This window comes from Dasypus novemcinctus, chromosome 19, assembly GCF_030445035.2.
Source record: "Dasypus novemcinctus isolate mDasNov1 chromosome 19, mDasNov1.1.hap2, whole genome shotgun sequence".
In the NCBI taxonomy this organism is placed as follows: domain Eukaryota; kingdom Metazoa; phylum Chordata; class Mammalia; order Cingulata; family Dasypodidae; genus Dasypus; species Dasypus novemcinctus.
In genome coordinates this window covers 56,595,046-56,619,200 of record NC_080691.1, presented here as the reverse complement: position 1 = coordinate 56,619,200, position 24,155 = coordinate 56,595,046, and the positions used below count along the sequence as shown (strand labels likewise).

The following is a 24,155-nucleotide window of genomic DNA, read 5'->3' as shown; positions in this document are numbered from 1 at the left end:
CAAAGGCCTGTGTGTGCAGCCTTTCCTGCACAAACCTTGACTCTCACCTCAGCCCTCATCACTGCAAGGAAACCTGAGAGGGAACTGGTCCACAGTGCAGGGAAATGGCACAGCATACAAATTCACCTTTGGGAGTTTTCATGGAATGTGTGAAGTTGCTGCTAATCCGAATTTGAAATATAAATAATGTATCTGAAAATCCAAGTTCACCTTGACGTTTAGTGACATTCTATAGCAATCTGACTAAATTAGAAAACTATGTTTTCAAATAAATCCAAGAAAAGGAAATGGGAACAATGAAGAAGGAGAAAGAGGAGGGTGAGGAGGAGAGGGAGGAGGAGAAGGAGAAAGAGGAGAAGGAGGAGAGAGAGAGAGTGAGGAGAAAGAGAAAGGAAAACAAGACCAATGCCAAGACCCTGTGCCTGTGCTCTCCTTCAAGCTTCTCACAAAGGCAGTGAGTGGTCTGTGAGATCAAGGTCCAAAACACCTGTTTATTCCAAAGCAGAATAAAGAGTTAATCAATATTCACTACTGTTCCAACACAGGTAAATTCTGTTTGGGATGATGGTTATAAAAGGAAAGTCAGTATTTCTATTATAGATGTAAAGAGATTTAAAATATTAGAGGTGTGATCTTAGTTATACTGATTACCGATTTGGAAAACACAGCCTCTTTTCCAGACTCTAACTATTAAATCTGGAAAAGGGTGTTAAACTCCACTGTGATACAAAACTCATTTTAAAAATGACAAAGTAAAACATAGATGGCTTTAACAAAAACAAAAAAGGGTTCATATTACATCATAAACACAGTTCCTGTGTTTAATAGTTTAAACCTTCATTTAATATTTACCACCTACATTACATGACAGTCGTGAGAATTAAGTGAGATAAGGTACACAGGGCACATAGCCCAGGCTAGACACAACCTCAAGGTTTAAGAAGTAATCATCCTGTCTTCCAACCCTGCTCAGGGAACCAGGTTGGGGGAGGGACATGGTGAGGTGCCATGCCCAAATTCTGTAGTAATAAGAGGACATTTTCAAGGCCTCTTTTTCCTTGACTCTTCAATAAAGGAAAAGGCTCAGAAACTGATAAGGAGGTTCAGTAACAATGTCAATCCTTGAAGCAAGGTGGGAGGGTGCACTTTGCAAAAGGGCTGCCAAATGCCTATGATAATCTGCTGAATGCTATGGAAGTCTCTCCTCAGAAAAACACATTTAAGCACAAACATGGAATTTTTTACAACTTATTACAAGGGGTCCATAGATTACCATGGTTTTGCTATTTAAAACAAATGAAAATCATTACTGTTTTTATAAAAATCCATGAGTATGAAGCTTTTAAAAAGATCACAATAACAAATCTAGAGTAGGAAATATAAGAGCGATTAGGAAACAAGCCAACTAGGGCTTTTCTGAAACCATGCCTACGGCCCCGGAAATGTTACCAGATTTTGACTAGGTTCTTCATTATGCTACAGAAATGAATTTCAAGAGCAGGTCGGATAAGTTAGGCCAGTAATTTATGTAGGTAGGGAGGGATGAGAAATAGGAGTAATAGATCAGGGGTCCCAGGTAGAAAGGAAGGGGTTGAAAAGTGATAAAGCAGGCTGATTTACAGGCTACAAATTCCCATTATAGATTATAAATCCCTCAGTTTACTTGCATGGCCACATGGCAGAGGAAAAATGGTTAGAGTGTTGCACAGAGGGCAGGAGCAGGGGTCCAGAGGTGAGAGAAGCACATGAGAGAGAGAGTTTAGGCCCTGTGCCTCCTTTTTAAAAGGTTAACTATCCCATCCCTTTGCTAATGGCCAGTGAGTCATTCTAGCTGTTTACCATTTTGATTGCTTATTTCCCCCATCAGTCTCCCAGGAGGGCCCAATGATAAAGTCTTTGGGGAATATCCAGGGCTTTTTCTGGTTTCTGGAAGAAGTCTTATTCTGAGGGGCAGAATCTTGGGGACGGGGGTCTTCCAGCAGCCACCTTGTGGGTTACTGATGTCCACGTGGACTTCTTGCCAGGTTCTAGATCCATCTATTTATTTCCTATCTTACTAGCCTGCTTCAGAAGGAGAAGCTATGGGTACAGCCAACCTCAGACCATTCCCATCCCTTCAACTGACACTCACAACTTTCCTCCTCAACATCACTCCTGACATTCACAAGTCTGGCCTCAGGCCAGAGGAATTTGGAAATGCTCATATGGAGGCCATGACAGGAACAGGTGCCAGGTAGAGGTAAGAACCCATTCTAAATCCATACCTGTGAAGGCAAACTTGGGCTCCCACAAGCTCCATGTGCTGTGTCCTATGGCCAGAGCCTCCCTCTGTGAACTACAGCCAGAGAAACAGGAAGATACCTGTCGTACCCCCAGGAGACATCAGCTCAGATAAGGGAGATAAGATGGGGAAGTCCAAAACAAAGGACAAAATAAAAGGAAGAGATTTTGTGCTCTGCTTAATCAGCCTCAAGACAAGGACATAGATGTTTTTGAATAGTTTTCTCTGAGTGCTCCTGAGTTCATGACATACTTCCTGGGATTTGTTGCACAAGAAGCAGAGACACCTCAACCTCTCTTTTACGTTGTAAAAATGAATCTTGGATAGGTGAAATCCAGATAAGAAGCACATCAAAAAGGAAGAAATATACCTTCCTTCTACCTACCTAAGCCATTTCTAGAGAGTTCACTTACTTTCAATCTTTGCATACAATAAGCCTAGGTAAGAAAGAGAAGATTAAGACAAAGGAAAAGTCCTGGTTCTGCCACTTATTAGCTATTTCCCCTTTGGAAAGGTACTCTTCTAAAGCATAGTTTCCTTGGCTGTAAAATGGAATAATCTCTCCCCCAATTCCATAAAAGGCTCTTGTTGAGAGGATCATATGCGATGGAAAATTTAGGAACACTCTTAAAATAATTCAAAACTGGTAAAAAAAATGTCAGAACAACCAGGAGGAAGGACAGTAAGGCGAGATGGGTGGTATTTTTAAAAACAAAACAAATAAAAAATACAAAAAAAAAATACATTACCACAGTCCTGAAGTACTAATTCTGTCTATTCCACACAAGAGGCAGGGCTGCTGGGCCAGGATCACTGCAATCAACAATAAAAGTGGACTACATGGCAGCTGCAGGCTGCTTCTTTGAGGAGAGTCAGGAAATCCTCTCACAATCCCTCCCACTCATTCACACATGAACATCTCATATTAAAGGGAAGCCTGTAGAGCTTGGTGAGACACTAAAAATGAAAGTCTACAGTTCTGATCAATGAAGATGGTGGTGTGAGATGCTTGAGGGTGATGTTCCATCACAGAATCTTTGAACAGCAAGCAAAAACTGACAAGGCCATATTCCTTAAAACTCCAGGGTAGTAAAAGCTGGCTGAGGGTCAAATCAGGAAAACACTGCTTTAAAACTGGAAGAAAAGCTCCTGGTTTCTCCTCTCTCACCCCCTCCCAGGCACAGTGTGGAGGTGGCTGAGCTGCCATTGTGGTTCCCCAGCCCTATTCTGAAGGGATCAGAGTCATCACTACGGAATACTCAGGTTCATAGAGGACGCTATGAACAACTGCACACCAACAAATTAGATAACCTGGTAGAAATGCACAAATTCCTAGAAGTACACAAAGCACCTACACTGAATCAAGAAGAAACAGATGAATTCAACAGAAAAAAATAGCAGGTAAAGAGTTAAATCAGTCATCTCAAACTTCCCAACCAAAAAAGCCCAGGAAAAGATGGCTTAAAAGGGAATTTTTTTCAAACATTCCAAGAAGAATTAACACCAATTCTACTCAAACTCATCCAAAAAATTGAAAGGGGAGACACGCTGCCTAACTCATTCTATCAGGCCAAAATCAACCTAAAAACAAAGCCAGAAAAAGCTAGCATAAGGAAAGAAAATTATAGACTAATAGGCCTTATGAAGACAATGACAAAATCCTCAACAAAATACTAGCAAACCGAATACCACAGCACAGTAAAAATAATTAGCTGAGCCTGCAAAGGTGGAACAGTACCTGAAAGAGCATCCTTTGTTGCAGGGAGCCATTCCCTGAGGTCCCCCACCCCAGCTGATTGAAGTCGTGAGCATCTGACCGACCACTGCCCTGGACTGAGGGAATCTCAAGAAATCCTACAAGAATCCAATGTGATAATGGCCAAGTTGAATTATGTGGAAGGAGATTATAAAGAAGCTCTCAACATTTAGGCCTGGATAGGTGTCAATGACCTGCCACTAACAGCCATCCCCCTGCTGGTTGCAGATGATAGTAGAAGCCTATGCTACCAAAGGACGTTGTTTAGAGAATTTATCAATTTTCTCTTCTATAGTAATCTCCATGTGGACCAGGATTAGGATGTCATCTCTTGCTATAAGCAGGGGACACTGCACTCCTGTACCTCCAGGATACATAAAGCCTAATACTTACTAATATTCAAAAGAGAAGCCCTAAGCCTGACCTTGCTCCCCAGGATCAAGAACTAGGGTTTGGGGAGGCAGGTGTGGCTCAACCAATTATGCACCCATGTTTGGTTCCAGGGCCTCCTAAAGAAGGTGAGCAGACACTGCACCCACTGTAATGAACTATACACAGCACCTACCACAATGAGCAGACACCACACAAGGCAGCAGGCACCAGAGCCCATGGGGAGCCTTGTTGTTATTGTTGGTTAGTGACCCAATGGCCAACTGTGATGCTGTGCTGAGCAGGATACCTAAGCACAAGAGCAACAGCCTCATCAGTTTGCAGAGTATATCCATGGTCTACTCTTGGCTGATCATTGCTCTGGGAAGAGGAGGTCAGTATGAGATGCTGTCAGAGTGCCTAGAAAGAGCCATGAAGTTTGCCTTTGAGGAGTTCCACCTCTGGTACCAGTTTGCCCTGTTGCTGATGGCTGGTGGAAAATCTACTCATGCCATGGATGTACTGAAAGAGTATATCCATCTGAAGCCCAATGATGCCAACATTCCCCTCTTTACTGTGAAGCTGTGCATGACCTCCCTTTATTGGTTGGAAGAGGGTGAAAATTTTACCAAAACTGGTGTTGATGTCAGAGTTCAAGGCCAAAGGCTACTTAGCTTTGAGCTCATGTAGAGTCTGCAGGACACTGAAGTTTCTTTACAGGAGAAGAAGGAGGTCCTGCAGAGAAAGGTGCTTTTACATTTCAGAGGACCCACATCCTGTCAACAACAGATCACCAAGCAACTTTCTACCTGGCTCTGCAACTTGTCATCTCCAGATTCCAGAGGCTCTGGGGTAGGTCCACAAGCTCTTCAGCTTTAAGGAGATTATGCTAACTCGCTGCACCTCCATGTCCTCTTACAGTCAGCATAAAAGCACAACTATGATGCCCTCAACATCATCAACAAACATTGCCCTGAGGGAAAATCCAGAAAATTTTATACTACTGTTTTCCAAAATGAAGTTGGAATCACTCTGCTAGGGCACAGATGACACACTCCTCACTTGTAAACACATGTTACAAGTATGGAAATCCTGCTACAACCTAACCAATCCCAGTGATTCTGGATACGGGAGCAGCCTCTTACAGCCACTGATGACAGGCAACAGTTTAATACTTTTATTTTGCCAGGCTTCAGTGATCCCAAGACAGGTTCTTTCCATGCCACATTTATAGCAGCCTCAAGACTGGAGCAGGCACTGTCAGAAGTAGCCTCATCCCTGCAGAGTAGTGCCCCCGAGCAGGGCCCACTACACTCCTGGAGGATGCTGGTACAAAGCTGGCTCCATGCAGCTGAGGTCTTCGTCAGCATTGGGAAGACTGGAGAAGCCAGAGTATGCACCCAGTAAGCTGCCAACTTCTTCCCAATGTCCCACAACACCCTGTACACCTGAGACCCGGTTGCAGAGCTACAAGGAAATAACAATGAAGCCCCGCAATGCTATGAAGAAGACTTACCCATCAGCCCCACTGACATGAAAAGCATGCAGACTGACTCTGATCCTTCATCAGCTCAGCCACTATAGTCTGGCAGAGAAGACTCTCCAGGATGCCGTCCAGGTGAACTTGACAGCTCATGAGGTCTGGAACAGGCTGGGTGAGCTCCTCCAAGCTCAGGGCAATGATGCAGTGGCCACTGAGTGCTTCCTTGTGCCTTGGAGTTGGAGGCCAGCAGCCCCACTGTGCCATCATCTCCTGTGTGCTGTGAACAGGCACCTGCCAGCCTCCCTGCTCAGGCCCAACCCAGCGACCACTCAGTGGCCCACAGGGGATGAGTCTGTGGAGCGCCAAGCGTATGGATGAAGGTTCATTTGATGACAATGAACTCACCAAACCAATCCTAAATCATCACTCTTCCCATATATTTTTGTTTTCACCGGCCCAATAATCATTTTTTAATCTACTGAAATTTTTCAAAATGAATAATGTGCCATATTTTGTTAGCTGACATCTGAGTTTTAAGTAATATGATTATGGAATTAATCGACAAGTATAGAAGAATATATTGAAATAATTATAATAAACAAATCATCATCATACAGTCAGAAACAGGAATAAAGTTTACCAGGGCCCAGGGTGGGAGTAAGGAATGGGGAGTAAATGCTCACTTGGTACTGAGTTTCTTTTGTGGACGATGGAAAAGTTTTGGTAATAGATTAAGGTGATGGCAGCACAAAATTGTAAATGAATTAATACCACTGAATTACATAATTGAATGTGTAAACGGGGGGATATTTAGTTACTTATATACTAATAGAGTTTTAAAAGCTATAGTATTGTACAACACAGTGAAATGTAATATAAACTACAGACCATGGTTACAGTCCAATGTATTAGTTCTTCAGTTGCAACAAATGTCAACTGTTAATAATATGGAACACTGTATGAAGAGATATATGGGAACTCTGTACTTTTCTGCATATTTTTTCTGTAAACCTGAAACTTCTCTAATAAAAATAAATTTAAGAAAATGTGCAAGCTGAAGGAAGGCCAGAAAGTATCCACTCATTGAATTCAGGGCAGTCACCTGATGTGGGCTATGGGTGGGAGACTCTTTGTCTCTTCAGAGATAACCTAAGCTGTCTGTGACTTCTGGGTGTGAGAGGTAAGAGGCTGCAGTCCTGCCCTTGGTGACCATGGCAATGACTCCAGTCCCAGGAAACAGTTTAACAATTCAAGAGCTATAAACTTTTAAGTATTCAGGGGAAATGCAAACCAAAGATGCTAAAAGCTTATGTAGAATGTCTGAAGTCCATGCTAAAAGCTTCCTTAAGATGTGGAAAATATATATGCTAATTCAAGCCTATTGAGAACTGAAACAAAAGGACCATTTAGCGTTTCCTCTCTGTATAAAAGGAACTCAAAAATCTTATTTGGGGCTCAGGTTTGCAACAGGAAGCTCCCGAGTCCGGCCAGCTGTCAATAAACCATTTTTCCATTTCAAAATCATTCCTGAGTCCTGGCCTTTCTATATGCAAATAATTGAACCTTTATTAAGTTCTACAACAACCTACTTAAAATGTATGCACCGAGAAAAAAGTGACCATTGGACAAGCGCGCTGAACACGGGGCATCTGCGCAGCCACTCCCAGAACTGGTAACCAAACCAAGACATCCCAGGACAGCCAGGTGCACTGACACGCAAGGTCACTGGGAAAGACGTGACTCTACATAATTGCCCAGTGTGCAACCCAAGCATCTGTGCACTGCCACCTTGGTACAACCAGGGTCCCCTCCTCTCCCCTGTGTGGTGGTGTGAGGTTGCCATGCACAAGGCCGCCAGGCAGGATGCCAGGGGCCCCGCAAGAGTGCAGGTAGCCTCCCCAAGCCGGGGTAAGTATGGAAATGAATGCAACGACAGAGAGGGCTCCCAGACTGGGGAGGCATGGGGGCTGCTGGGGACTCCACGGTTCCGCCTGGTGGCAAGTGCCAACCATCCCCCTCAGACACCTCCCACACAGCTTACCTTGGCAGTTTTGAGGAACTGCTTCTCGAGGCAAGCCACTGACACGTTGTGGGAGGACACCCCGGCACTGCAGGAAGGAGGCAGCATTGCAGTTTGGCTCTGGGTTCACCGTTCCTGTGATTCAGGTGAAGACAGAATGCACGCTCAGGGCTTCCGGACTGGTTTTGATACAGTTTCACAGTTTCGCTACTCCTGGGGATAGACACCCCAGTTGTGATGCTCTGATTGGTCGATCACTGGTTCTGAGTGAGGGCATTGGTTAGAGTTTTAAGACTAAAAGAGCATATTATGTAAACAGGATATCCTAGCTGGATGTTACTGATTGGCTATTTATGGGAGGTGGTGATTGGCTGTTTATTAATTAAGGTGGTGGATTCTATTGGCCAAAATATCTCTTATCCTATTGGTTGACTCAGGATCCCTCTCCACAGGGGTCCCAGCTTATTTATCAGCCCTGCTCCTTAACCTGAAATCAGGGAATTTCCCCACAGAAGCCCACGACCAGTGTCTGCTCCAGCACTCACAGTGCTGGTGCACAGCCGCGTTTGGCTCTCTTGCTCAGCTTGGCCTTACCACCGCCTCCTTCCCGCAGTGCCCCGTGTCCTCCAGCATCATATCGGTGGCTGGGCTTAAAGAGCAGTTCCTCAAAGCCGTAAAGGTAAGGTTTTTGTGTACATTTTATATCTTGGTTCAGTCTTTTTGCCTCTATGAGGTTAATAAGGCTGTTTGGAGAGCAAGTCAAAACAGCCATTTTCTGTCTCCTTAGTCCTGCAGTTTCTTCCTACCTGAAATACCAGCCTTCCAGGTTTATTTTTTAGGGTTTCGAATATCCTGTTGGTAGTCATTTGCATCTTAGCATAAGTTGGTAAGATTTATTTATTTATGGAATAATGCTTAGAGAGGAAGCCCTGTGAGGGGGTTAGAGTGGGCAGCCTGAGGTTCCAAGAAGAGATTGACATATTCGTTGAGCAGTTAGGTCTTGAGCACCTATGGGTGCCAGGTACTGTTCTGGATGCTGACTTATAGACTGTAAACAAAAAACCCCACCTGACCTCATGGAGTCACATATCAGAGGTAGAGATTTTGAGAAGCAGCTAGTTCAAGGAGTATGCCTAGAATTCTGTAAAATGTGACCTCAGGCTTGGGCTGTCCCCATTTCTTCTCCAGCAGTTTTGCACTTTATGTTAATTGTTTTGCAGTGCACGCTGGGCTCAACAGAACTATGGATTGTCAAGCTCTTTGTAAGTGGAATCATGTCAAAATAGTTTTTCCTGTTGTTCTTTGTTCCCTTTCCTGTCGTTGCTTTGTAGCTTTTTGCCATAGTTTTTGACTCTTTTCTGAAACTTTTAAATGCTTCCTTCATTTCCTTCCTAAGCACAAATCCAGTGTTTTATCTCATTATTCAGAAAACATTAACACCATTGTCTAAAAACTGGAAAGATGTGCTGTCTTGGCCTATTCTCTATTTCTTGGGCAGATAATAGAAAATTAACATACTTTGTATGTTTCTTGCTAAACTTGTTTTTAGGGGATTCAACAAATGAATCTTTATATATTGGCTTTTGGTCAGATATTATTACATAATAGATCGTTCTTCTCTTTGTTTGCGTATGAGTCCTACATGTGAAACCATAAATGTTTAGTTGATTGAAACATGAAAACTAATTCAATATGTAAACTCCACAAATAAACAGAGTTGATTTCTTCTTAATTTCCTGTTATTTTGTTAGACAAAATTTGATAATGGGGAGCAGGTAGAGCTCAGTGGTTGAGCACCTGCTTCCCATGCATAAGGTCCTGGGTTCAATCCCTGGTACCTTCTAAAACAATTGACACTTGTTATTAGAGGTTTTACACTAAGAGAGTTGGTATATTTGATTAAAAACAAACATACTCTTCTAGTAACAATAGAGATTGTAAGTTTTCTCATTTTTGATTGTTATTTGGACTTTTTTTTCCTGGAACCTGTCTTTTATTTTGTCAGTGTTTAACTTTTCCTTTAATGTTAATGTTTTTAAAAGCCTTTGAAAGTTATTAAGGTAATACACACTCCACCTAAACTACCCAGTTATCTTTGAGGGCACGACTTGAAGTGTGGTGTGGTGGATGGAATTGTGTATCCCCTTGTGAACCTGTTCATGGTCTTGGTTCTCATTCTGGTGTGTGTGTGCTCGTTGTACATAAGATCTCTCTGAGTTGTCACTTCATTTAATTGTGGCTCACCTGAATTGGTTTGGGCTTTATTCAGATTACTGGAGTCTTTTATAAACAATGAAATTCAGACTAAGGGAGAAACCACAGGAACAGATGGAAGCTGGAGGTCAGTGGAACACAGACGAGAAAGAGAAGATGCCATCAGGTGTGCGGTCATGTAAGAGAAAAGACAAGGGCCAGGGTCACCAGCAGCTGGCCTCAGAGCTCCAGTCTTTGGGGAGAAAGCATTGCTGCATTGCTTTGCTGACTCCTCATCTTTGGACTTTGCCTAACCACAAAATAAAAAAATTCCATTGTTTATATAGTTATTGTGCACTAATAACCTCGCATTGTTTATCCCAATCCATTGTATGGTATTTGGTTTAGCAGGTAAGAAACTACATAGTTGTTTATTTCAACTATAAAAAGAAATGGAAGGATAGGGCTTAATTTGACAATAACAATCAAAATTATAAGTTCAATACAATTTCTTTTAATTTACCTCTGAAGTATAGTTACTTATATATGAAATAACATATATGGAAAGTTATTAATGAATACTAATTATTTAGGGTTAATGACAAAATTTTTGAAATGAAATATTGAAAAGAGACCACATAAGTATCTATTGAGAGGGGATAAATTGAATGATAGTGCATCCCTTCAGTGGAATACCATGCAACGGCTAAAAAAGCAGAGGAGGTGCACACTTTGAGTTAGTATAGTGGAAAGCAAGGTGCAGAATATTGTTTATTAACTATTGTGCAAGAAGATGTGAGTCATGTATGCTTCCTTGTGTTATTTTTGCCTCAAGAAACCCTGAAAGGGTATATCCAGGAAACAATGTATTACTTTTATATATTATGTGAAGCTACTAGGGTATTGGAGGCAGAGATGGGTGGGGAAGTTTTTTACTATATACTTTTTAAATAACTTTTTGTTGTTTTGCATCATGTGACAATATTGAAAATAAAAATTAAACAGAAGATCTGGGAACTTGAGAATTTACATACATACCAGTATTTATCATAACAGTTTGAGAAATTTACTGCCTCTTTTCAGCAAATAAATTGTGATGGTTGGATACATGGATTGCAGTTCTTTTGGGGTTTTTCATTTCTGATTAACATTCTTCAACCCTCAAGTGCCTCTGCATTTCTTCTCAAACAAAAATCTCAGCGGTAGGAAACCTAATGGGTGCTCTTTTGTTGCATTAGCTATATGAAGAAACAGTGATGAACTAAACACACAATTTCTGCTTTCTGTGATTTCCCATTGCTTCTCTGTAAAATGGGGATTGAGGTAATGTTTTTGTTTAATTTTGATTTTGGCAAATGAGAATGTTGTAAAGGGATTTCAAATAATCACAATTAAAAATAAAGTATGCCTTTTATCTTGCCAAGTCTATATGAGTGTCTCTCCACATCCCTGAAAATGTACAGCAGAATTGCACCTGAAAGTTTGTAATTTTTGTCTCTAGATAATATTATTTAGGAAAACTGAGTTCAAGTTTTTAAGAAATAACCAGGTTCCTTGTTGGATGAATCAAGCAAGTTGTGAATGTAACATAAGTCAATGTTACTGATTGGTGTGGGCTTGTATCATTTTGCCTTGGTTTAGATATATTTGGTATATTTGGTATAGATATATAAGTATATTTAGTATAGGTATATTGGTATAGGATATTTGGAATAATAACCACCCATATCTTTGGTTAGAATTTACATATTAATAATTTAATTTCTGGTGATAAATATTTTTTATTGAATTTTTGGTAGAAATTTAGGAAGTGAATTACCTGAATTTATATGAACCGTCTGATTTTATTTTTTCTATTTTCTTTTGTATGTACTATTATTTCTCAAGATTTTCCTTGATGATGGTTCTTTCTTTCTTCTAGCTGGAAACTTTCATATTATTCAGAAAGGAAAAATTCTGGTAAGGAAACTGGAGATAGAAGCAGAACTTGAAAAATTGGAGTCTGGTTGATTGCCCATTTTTTATGCTGAGAATAAAACCGTACTTCTTTTTCTCTATGGTATTCTCAAATACACTATTCTAAAATCAACTGTTGATTTTTTAAAGCCATAAACACTAGATTTTATATGTGCTAGGCATGATGTGTCTATAGGAGAGACTATCATTTAGATTTCACAATTTATAAAATTTCATTTTATTGTATGTATGTGTCAACTGAGATAATAGAGCTGAATCCAGACGCGAAGAAAGTAAATATTGGAGGGTATGAAAGTTGTAAGAGTGTGACAGGTGACAATGAATGTATCCACCCTTATAAAGCAAGAGAAACCTTCATTATTTCTAGATTTCAGTATGCCGTGGAATGAGGATGGTAATTTCCCTATGGTGTCGTTATGAGTGTATTAAAATAATTGGGTTAAAAAACAGACTTCATATTAATAGACTCTACTGAAATATTTTGCAATGGGGGTTATATAATGGCCTTTTTGTGTAGGGGCTGGTGTGGGGGAGGCAGCAATACACTTCAGTGATATATAGCAATCATGATGCTTAATTTTTGGAAAGTCCAATAAAATTTATAAAATGCTCGAAAGGAAATAAATAATTGTGAAATAATAAGAAAGCCAGAGATTGCTACAGGGGGAAGAGACACTGCAATGGCTACCATAGGGAATAACGGAGGAAGAAAATAGAGACTTAATTAGAAATGTCATCCCCTCACTCTCCAGGCTGGTTTTATGACTTTGCTTACTGTGAGAAAATTCTGGAGTGTTCACTAGTATTTCTTACCTCAATATCTTATCAAATTGTTACATTTTCTCAAAATGAAATGCAATCCCTCTGCCTGCGTAAGATGACAGACACATCATGAAAGATGGGGGAAGATTTCAGGAATCCCATGTACTTTATATGCAGTACACTAGAGGATCAAGGTGTTAGTAAATACTGGAGATTGTTTTTTCTCTAAGGTTAGAAATGTTACCTGCCTTCTCTCCTCTGCATGTGTAAGGAGTAACTGGATTGTTTTCACTAAATTGATAAGGTTTTTGGTGTCATGTAACCTCACTGAAACATGCAATTTCTCAAATCTGAATATACTCCTGAAGATGGAAACTTGCTGTAACCGGGAGGAATCTGAATTCCCTGGGTGCTCACCTGGAGCCTCCTGACCTTCTCTATAAAAAGCCCTTTTGGTATTGATGCTCTGGGGTTGTGGCAGTGGGTCAAATGGCAGTCATATAACCACAGTCACTTCTTCAGTTAGATGGCCATTAGGCAGAGAAGTAAGAATGGAATTTTAAAAAATATGTATATATATTTTAAAAGATTCTTAGATTACACAAAATGTTACACAAAAAATATAAGGGATTTCTATATGCCCCACTCCCCAGACCTCCCACCCTTCCTCACATTAACAACTTCTTTCATTAGTCAGGCACATGAGTTGCTATGGGGGAACACATTTGGAGCATTGCCACTAAGCATGGATTATAGTTTACATTGTAGTTTACATGCTCCTACTCAATTCTGTAGGTTATGGTAGGATATGTTATGGCCTGTAACTGTCATTGCAATGTCATTCAGGAAAATTTCAAGTCTCCAAAATGCCCCCATACTATACTTCTTTTTCCCCCTCCCAGCCTTGAGCACTTCCAGTGGCCACTGTCTCCACATCACTGGTTTCATAAATAAATTCTAGTTCATATTTTATTCCCCAATCCTGAAGATTCTGGGATGGTGATGCTCACTCCACCTCTAATTGAGAGGGGGCCTCAATTCCATATGGCTGATAGATGGGACTCTCTTGCTTGCAGTTGTAGACACTCATTCCCTTGGTATGGTGGTTGTCCATCCTCATCTCCTTGTCAGTTGTCCTGGGTGAGTCCAGTGAACTGAAGAGTAGGTGCTGCAACAATGCGGAGGCTCAGGACCCAGCCAGCACAGGACAGCTCAAAGACTCAAGTCTCTTGGATGTACACCTCCCAACTCCAGCATCGACTATAGGTTCAAATGAAAGGGGCAGAAGAGGTATTTGTAGAGAAGTTACAACTAGTTCATACTGGCACATTGAGAAGTACAAACTCCAAAGTAGGGTCCACTGGCAAGTTACAAAACTCTGGAGCTATCTGCAATTACCATAGGATCTGAATGTCTCCAGAGCCCTTATGATGCCCACTATTTGAGATAGTATCTACTTTTGCAGTCTGTGAAATTCTGCTGAGATATGCATAAGCATTACCTCTGGGATGACCTGATGACTCACTTTGATGTCTCTTAGCTATATAAACTCATTTGTCTTTACCTTTTCCCCCTTTTCCCGGTTGCATTGACAGCAGATGCTTGGTAGTAATCCCTCAGTGCAAGGGAGGCTTATCCCTGGGAGACATGTCCCACACTGGGGGGAAGGAAACTTATTTATTTGCTGAGTTTGGTTAAGAGAGAGATCACATTTGAGCAACATGGATGCTCTCAGAAGGTAATCCTTAGGCACCCCATAGCACTAGGCTAAGTTGCAATTCAAGAGCAAAGGCTCATAAGCAGAGTTATCGTTATCAAGGGCCCATCAATGGACCATCCTTCTTCACTAGTTATTGACACTGCTCTTGGGGAACTGTTGCTGTTCATTAGAGAAATGTGGCAGAGCTCCCCAGGATGGGAATTCAATATTCTTTCAGTTATTGTGTGAACCTTCACCCTTTGTGACAATGCCCCATGAACCCTTAAACACATTTATATACCTTTTATGTATGCCCAGGTGGACAGCTTCTCATGTATCTCCATCACTGACACCTCACACCAATGATTCTACTCAGCCACAGTTGTAACCCTTCTGTGACCAAAACTTCTTCCAAAATGAAGCAAAGAAGAGATGAGATGTGGAGGCTCGTTTGGGACTTAGAGTTGCCCTGGATGGTGCTGCAGGGGCAATCACTGGACAATGTAAATCTTCCCCAGGGCCCACTGGATGGAATGTGGGAGAGTATGGGCCATGATGTGGACCATTGACCATGAGGTGCAGAGATGCCCAGAGATGTACTTACCAAATGCAATGGATGTGTCATGATGATAGGAGTGAGTGTTGCTGGAGGGGAGTGGTGGGGTGGGGGTGGTGGGGTTGAATGGGACCTCATATATTTTTTTTAATGTAATATTTTTACAGAATCAATAATAAAAAATAAATAAATAAACAAAAAGAAAGGAAAAAACAAGGGTAAGAGGCTTGGATAGGAGTGTATGAATGAAGATGTTTAGAAAGGTTAAAAAAGATAGACTATAGTGCAATATCATAACAGAAAGCCAAAGGTCAAAATGGATGAAGTAAGCAAGGCCTTCAGCAATAAATCTGAATGTTAATGGCTTGCTTTCCCAAATCAAAAGACACAAACTGATAGAATGGATAAAAAAGATATGAGCATGTAGTCTACAAGAGACCCACCTCAGACATAAGGACACAAAAAGTTTAAAAGTAAAAGGTTGGAGGAAGATATTCCATACAAACTGTAAACAAAAATAAGTTTGAGTAGTGAAACTAGTATCAGGCAAAGCAGATTTTAATATAAAACTCATATAAGGGATGAAGAAGGTCATTATGTATTAACAAAAAGTGCAAATCAACAAGAAGAAAAATTTAGAAATTTTATATACCTCAGTGCTCCAAGATACTGAGGCACACAATGGCAAAGTTGAAGGGAGAAATAGATGTCTCTGCAGTAATAGTGGGAGAATTCAATACAACACACTCAGTAATGGATAGAGTATCTTTACAATAGTCCAAATAACTTTGACCATGGCGATGGTGTCAGAGAGGAATGAGTCAGAGTGCTTCTTCATAGGAAAGCGGGAAACAACAAATATGAATCACCACAGCACTCCCACCAGTCCTTAACCCATAGCCAGGCACTGGTTGAATACTTTCCATGACTGATCCCTTTTAATCCTCACAATGATACTATGAGATTTGTCTTTATAGGATTATTGTGAGGAGCCACCTGAGGCTCAGAGAGGTGAAGTGACTTCCCAAGACACACTGTTAGTTTGTGACAGAGTCAGAGCTGTGGAAAAGTGAGGTGCTCACCATGTGAAGGTCAGTTCTGGGTCTTGCTGGGGGGTGGCCAAGTCTCTGTAGCTGTATCGGAAGTTGGTGATGAAAGAGAAGTCCCCACCCTGGAAGGCAGGCACCGCTACCCAGAGACTTCTCCATCCTGCCCACTTTGACTTCTTCTTATATGCCAATCTTGGCTAAATTCAAAGCTGACTCATTTCCACACTGAGGATGGGACAAAGGAGGAACATTTGATTCCATTTGCTGCTCTGACACAGATTGACGAAATTTAAAAGAATGATAAAACCCATGGCTGCCAGGATGTAGGGAGGCCCGCACCTTCATAGACTGCATGTGACAACTTAATTGAAACAGCCTCCTATGGGGGTGTTAGGGTTGAATGGGACCTCATATATATATATATTTTTTTTAATGTAATATTATTACAAAGTCAATAAAAAAAATTAAAAAAAAGAATGAATGTGAATACCCCCTTATCATTATATGGAAAAATTAATTCAAAATAGATCAAAGATCTAAATATAAGAGCTAATACCATACAACTCTTAAAATAAAAGAGATAACTAACTTTAAAAAAAATTTATCTGACTCTAGTTATTACAATTTTATGCATGCACACCCTTCAAGCAACCCTATTCCTGGGATTCTATATTGAGTGTATGAAGAGCATTAGACTATTCAAAGACACATATGATGTCCACTTTAACACTGTTTAGGTGACAACAGAAAGGAATCAAATCAAGTTCCATCAGAAATGAGAGGCTGAGTCTCTTTGGGAGCAAGCCTCCCTTCAGGTACATTACACAGCCCAGTCCTATGGTCATGAAGAGGTCCTCAACATGGCAGATTACAGAGACTGGGTACAGTATTACCCACTCACTCCACTTTGGAAAATACAGTCATGCTAAGCATGATGATTAGTAAGGGGAGGGTAATGGAAGGACAATCAAGCACAGGATACCTATGTTCAAATGATTAAAATAACCAAACAGTTGCAAAATGCAGACACTCATGGTCTAACATGAAGTTAAACACACTATAAAAACCTCTTTTCAGATATTTCTATGAATATAGGAAAAGTGACTTTGCACCTGGTCAAGTCAGGGGCTGGGCTATGGGAATAAGGGAATGATGTTTGCCCAGATATTTTGAGAGTGGGACCATGGATCAATAATCAGGAAAGCCCTGGTAGGAAGCCAGGGGATTTATCAAAGTGAAGTCTGGGAATTGTGCATTAGCTGTCTTTGGTCCCTATGTATAGAGACCACTCTCCACCCACTCTCACCTCAAGGCAGCATTGACCTTTGTTGACAGAATGATGCACCTGCTCCTGACTTGGAATGTAGATGTGTAGATGACTCTGTCATCCAATTCCTGACAAATTTTCTGCGTGGATGTCTGTGGAGACAGTGAGCCGCAGCCAAGTCAGGAAGCATCAGGACCCTGTCTGGCCATTGCCACAGCACAGATGGACCACACCATATGCTCTCTGTTATCCAGATTGGAAACAGTACTCTTCACAAACCTCCAGCTCTTGATGAAAGGAGATAACAATTGAGAATGAGCATGCAGGTAGATAATCATCATTCCAACACTACTTTTTCTGCCTTGGCAGCAATGGTGTATGTGTGAACACTATAGGGCCACAATCTTCTACCTCCCCTAAAGCCTGCTCCTGCTCAGGGCCTGTCCAGTCCTCATCCCCCTACACACACACATGCTAGGAGTGGGAACTGCTGTGAGACTGCTCAGAAAGTAGCAGAAATATTCACATTGTCTTCATTCCCCTACTCTGTGTCTCCCTGTGTTACCTTTGGGAGTCTTCTGATAAATGGCCAGTCTTCTGGGAAAGGGCTCAGCCAGACACTGGAGCAATGGAAATGCTCTCATGTTAGGTTTTCCTGAGGCAAGAGTCTTGGAAAGTAGGGAAACAAGATGTCTTGTTCTCTTGAGGGACTCTGCTCAAGTGAGCTTGGTAGAGGGCTGTCTTTGGATTGTGGTTTCCTGGTTACCAGTGTTCCAAATTCTGTTGGGTTATATCTCCAAGGAGGTAAGGTCCCTTCCTGGAATCTCTGCCTCTGCCCCTCCTTGGATAAAACCTGACCTAAGATCTCCCCTGGGATACTGACTCTTCACCTTTTTCTCACATCTCATTTATGAAATCTACAGGTAATTAACACAGTTATCCCTGCAGGCCTTGATGTATTTGTTAAAACTTAGTATTGAATTAAATAGGGATATTATGAAAAATTTTTCTTTTCTTGACTTTTATCTTATAGGCATTTGGTTTCTCACCATTAAGTATGATAGTATCTATATCATAGATGCCACTTACTGTGTGCCCATCCTGTATTTCTGACCTGACTATATATTTTTTTCTTTGTGTATTCTCTTAATATGGTTAATTACACTGTTCTACTTTACATATTATGAATCTTTCTTACTACTTTAGGATTAATATACTTATTGTTAAATTTATATCCTATTTTTTTCTATTGCAAAATTCTCTCTTCTGGCAGTACAAACTGGCCTGGAGTCAATTTTCTCTGATATAATTATAGCCACACCGGCTTTAATAAGATTAGTGATTCCAAGTGTTACAGAACATCTGTAAACTATCCTGCCTACAATGGAGGCACCTGGGAAGGTAGAATGGAAAAAGAAATACATGACCCAGGTAAATCTTGTCAATGTGTTATTTGAACTCCGGATGACATTTGCTATCAGACAGAAAATGGAGACAAGTGTCCCTTGGAATGTTTTTAGTAAGATATATTGGAGATTACTAGTTCAATTACAGTAAGTAAACTTTATATATTTTGAATTGTTCAGTCATGGCCTGAAGGTAACATCGTCCTTGGGGATGTAATTATTATAGTAACACATTTTTACGTATGTAGAAATACATCCCAAAGATCTCTGAAACCTTCCCTTGTAGCCCCTGAATTCACCATATTTAGCTTCTAGATGGGTTAGATTTGTAAGCATCCAGAGTAAAGATTGTATTGGATGAGCAAATTAATGATAATAGCAGTGCTACATATATATATCTAAGACTCCAGGAAAACCCGATTAACCAACTACAGGTAAAACATTATGAACATGCAGTATCTGCAGAAGGGCAGTCTGAGAGCTGAAGATTTTGGCCTTCTTTCACTGTGGAAGATACACAGTAAGAGGTTGCAAATGAGATCCCAGACACAAACCTACCCTGAAAGAAGAAAGAGGGCTCTGGGCTGCAGGGGACACTTTGTGCTCAGCACCAGGAGCAGGAGCAAATTGGAGAATACGTGCTGGGTTCTCTTAAGGTCTAGCCTTGCTTTCAATATGGCAGGTTCGCTCAGGGAATCTCACTATAATTATGATTATTTGCTTACCATAGTCATCTCTTAACTAGAAATGTTTCATTTCAGGAAATATACTCTCGTGTCCAAAAATTACAGTTTCTTTTATTAGGTCAAGAATGATTTTAGTCAGCCAAAGGACTGCTGAGGCAAAATACCAGAAATTGGTTGGTTTTTATAAAGGGTATTTATTTGGGGTAGGAACTTACAGATGTCACGCCATAAAGCAGAAGTTAGTTTCCTCACCAAAGTCTATTTTCATGTGTTGGAGCAAGGTGGCTGCTGACTCCTGTGACGGTTCAGCTTTCCTGGGTTCCTCCCTTCCAAGATCTTCCTTCTCTTCCTTCTGTAACCTTACATTCTTGGGCTCCAGCTTAAGTCTTCAGCCTCAAACTCCAACATCAAAACCCCTCAACTCTGTCCTTGGCCATGCGTTTTATCTATGAGTCCCTACCCTGCAACGTGTGGTGACTCAACACCCTAATAATGTGGCCCAATCACAATCAAAGTCCAAATCGTAACTCAATCATGGCAAGGTAGAGACCAGATTACAAACATAATCCAAAATCTCTTTGGAATTCATAACCATATCAGATTGCTACATTCCACCCTGTGAATTCAAAAAAGATAGGGTATTTGAAAATCCTTAAATCAGTAACAATGCAAGTACTAAATCATATTGCAAACAATTGAAAGAAATAGTTTGTCTTGGGGCAAAATCCTGCCTGCAATAGACCTCTGAAAACTTTTGAAACAATTTATGTTTCCAGTACAGAAATGGACAGACATAGGATAAACATTTTCATTACAATGAGGAAAACATGAGTCACTGGTCCTCTACTGTTCAGTAAACCTGCAAAGCATCCATCTTTTTATTTCAGCCTGAAAGTCATTCTTAGATTATGGTTTCTTCTCCTTGATGCCTTATGGGAACCCACCCTTTCCACATGCTTGCTAAATGACCATTTTCTTGGTTCCACCCTCATTAAGCATCTGGGTGTTGACCAAGCTTCTGACTTTATCCTCCAAGAGTGTTGCAGTGATTGCCAGACCTCACCCAAACTTTGGGTTAGAGTCTTAACCCCCTCGTACAGTGACATGAAGACAACATCCCCCCTTACCTTTGACATAGAGGCTTAACCCTCTTGGAGCTATGAGTTGATCACCTGGTCTTCCCTAATACTTGGGGGATAAGGCCACCCCTCTCAGACCTGTGGGTGCTGACCTTAACTGCCCTAATCATTGGGGAATGTTCTCCACCCTCTCCATATCTTGGGGCAGCAAAACTCTCCCAGAATATCAGGCATGACCATGACTTCTTCAAATGGTGGGGCAAACTCACCATCTCTCTACACATGGGTGGGGTTTCTCTCTTGGCCCAAGGTAATGCCCTAATTCCAGATCTCAGCTTCCATGGTTTTCCTCTTAAAGCTCTTTCTCCTTCAATCTCTCCTTTCCATGTCCTTTTTATTCCAGGATGACAGTAGTTTTGGTCATACACCTCTATCAAAAAGTCTGTTAGTTTAGCATGCAGGAAGCAGGGGTCTAAGCAATCAGACAGTTAAGACTTTCCACAAGCCTTTCCTGCATAAGTGCATCTTTAATCTGGATTTACCAGTTCCAAGTTTATTTAAGTCCTCCAATGGGGCACTTTCATCTGGGATCTTGATTTCCAGAAGCTTGGAATTCCCAGAATCAGTTTCTTTGCTCTTTGTACCTGACAGTTCAGTCCTCAGCATATCACTGTCATTTACCATTTTGGTAGAAGCTGTAAGCAGAAACCAAGCCACATTCTCAGGTTTACTTTGGAAATTTCTTCAGCTAGATGCCCAGGCTTGCCATTTTCAAATTCTGCCTTCCATAAAACACCAGGCATTGATCTTGCTAAGTTCTTTGCAACTTTAAAACATAGATTGCCTTTCCTCCAATTTCCCATAATAATTTCACCATTTACTTTTAAGGCATCATAAAAAGTCTCTTTAGTATCCATATTTTTATCAACAGTCTCTACAAAGTGATCCAGGCTTTTTCCATCTCACAATTCCTCCAAAAAATTGCCCTTACCCACTTATAAAACTGCTCCAGCATTTTGGTAATTTTTCTTTATTCATTTTTTAAAAAATATTACATTCAAAAAATATGAAGTCCCATTTAACCCCACCGCCCCCATCCCCCACTCTCCCCACAGCAACACTCTCTCCCATCATCATGACACATCCATTGCATTTAGTAAGTACATCTCTGGGCATCGTTGCACCTCATAGTTAATGGTCCACATCATAGCGCACACACTCCCACGTTCCATCCAGTGGGCCCTGGGAGGATCTACAATGTCCCGTAATTGTCCATGAAGCATCACCCAGGGCAACTCCAAGTCCCCAAAACGCCTCCCCATCTCATCTCTTTCTCCCATTCCCCGCACCCAGCAGCCACCATGGCCACCCTTCCCACACCAATGCCACATTTTCTCTGTGGACATTGGATTAGTTGTGTCCATTACACATCTATGTCAAGAGGGGGCTTAGATTCCACATGGATACTGGATGCAATCCTCCTGCTTTCAGTTGTAGGCACTCTAGGCTCCATGGTGTGGTGGTTGACATTCTTCAACTCCATGTTAGCTGAGTGGGGTAAGTCCAATAAATCAGTGTGTAGGAGTTGAAGTCTGTTGAGGCTTAGGGCGTGGCTATCATATTGTCATTCCAGAGATTCAAATCCCCCAAATATATCTTAAACCCCAACACCAACTACAATTCCAGTAAAGTAGCATTAAAGTCTTGTGAAAAGAGATCCCATATGAGTCCAGTTCCATCACGCAGAAACACTGGCTCCAAAGAAGGGCTAACTGACATGGCAGTGAATCCCATCTGCCATGACCATAGAACCCATGGGTCTCTTTAGTCCTCAAAAGAACTAATACCTGGGGTTCTATCTACTTTATCTGTCTCTGAGACTCTGCTCAGGTGTGCATAAGGGTAATCCTTCTGACAACCTCTAGACTCTTTTTTAGAGACTCATAGCCATATAAACTCATTTCTCCTTCCTATTTCCCCCTTACATTAGGTCAAACAGCATTTTAAAGTCATGTATTTATATGTAGACAGGGATATTCTGCTGATCCGCATTGAACCTTCAATTCAAGGTCATTTTCTAGTTGCATCTTCACCTGGTATTTGGTAGTGATCCCTCAGTGCCAGGGAGGCTCATCGCAGGTGTCATGTCCCATGCTGGGGGAATGCACTGCATCTGCATGCTGAGTTTGGCTTCGAGACTCGCCACATTTGAGTACATGAAGGCTGTCAGGAGGAAACTCTCAGGCACAATGCTGCTCTAGGCCTTGTTCTTATTTCAGGCGTATAGGCTCACAAGCATAGTCATTAGTACCAGGAGCCCACTGTTGGACCCTCATTCCTTCCTGGTTCTTACCGTTTCACCTGGGGGACTGCCACTGCTCCCCTAGGGACCAGGACAGAGCCCCCCCTGGACAGTAACCCAGTACCCCCCCAGCTGTTGTTTTTAATTGTTTCCTCTATGAGTATATCCAAACATTACCATGCACCCTGGACATATGCCGTGTATAACTCCTGTCAACCATATATAGCCTGTCAATAACATCCCATACCAGTATTCCTCTGCCGCCATTGTTGAACCACTCTGTGATCCAAAACTTCCCGTAAAGCGAAGCCCGATATAATGTCAGGTTCCCTTACTAGTAAAATGGAATATAGCGATGAGTTTAAAGCTTAGATCTAGAGTACGTTTTGATTTGAAAAAATTCTACTTTCTATCTTTTTCTTTTCTTTTTTCCTAATTATTGAGTTTCTCTTCACAAGAGTCTTATATCACAGTAATTCATATATACAATATACAGTACTCCCACATATCCACCATAAAACCTTTTCACTTCCACAGTGATAATCTTTTAACTTATTCATATAATATTTACTGAAACTGATGTACAGACTCTGGAACAATAGCTTTCAAACAAGGTGACATCTGTGCTTACAGTGTGGTTCATACTTTAGGATATACAGTTTTCTAAATTTTTTAGTTATCCTATGTTTTACATTATGGTTTACATTATTAGTTGTCGTCCCCTATATGTTTTTGGTGTAATATTACATGTTTTATATTCATCCTCGTGTACTCTCGAGAAACTCCTCTCTTGCCCCCACATTTACCTTGGTTCCATCCATTCAACATCCATTTTCCCCTCCCCTTGGGGCCCACAGAGACAGCCAATCTCCTTTTCCCGAGGAGCCACGTCCAGATATACTTGCAACAGTGTTCAGGGCCTGACTTGCTCAACTGCCCTAATGCCCTGGGAACCACCCTTTCTCTCGTGAGATGCAGTTCCCTCTATTTGATGGCATTAGTCCTCCCCAGGATGTGGGTCCACCCCCACTCTCACTTCTTGGGTCTCTACCCAATGGTACAACTCACCCTGGCAAAATGAGCATTGAGACATTCCCCAGGAGTCCATCCCGCATCAGACCATTCCCTCCAAGCATCCTAAACAGGTAACACTCCTAATTATATTTTGATACGATTTTCTCAGCATTTTACTCTGAACCAACACCTGACACTCTCCTATGTTCGTATGTTGCCCCTCCCTCCCCCCAAATTTTTGGGCAATATTACCCAT

General features: G+C 41.3%; 1 pseudogene; it reads left to right on the top strand.

The window, feature by feature from the left end:
- The first annotated feature begins 296 nt into the window (after positions 1–296).
- Positions 297–6,239, top strand: LOC101411070 (tetratricopeptide repeat protein 7B-like; annotated as a pseudogene).
- Positions 6,240–24,155: the final 17,916 nt, after the last annotated feature.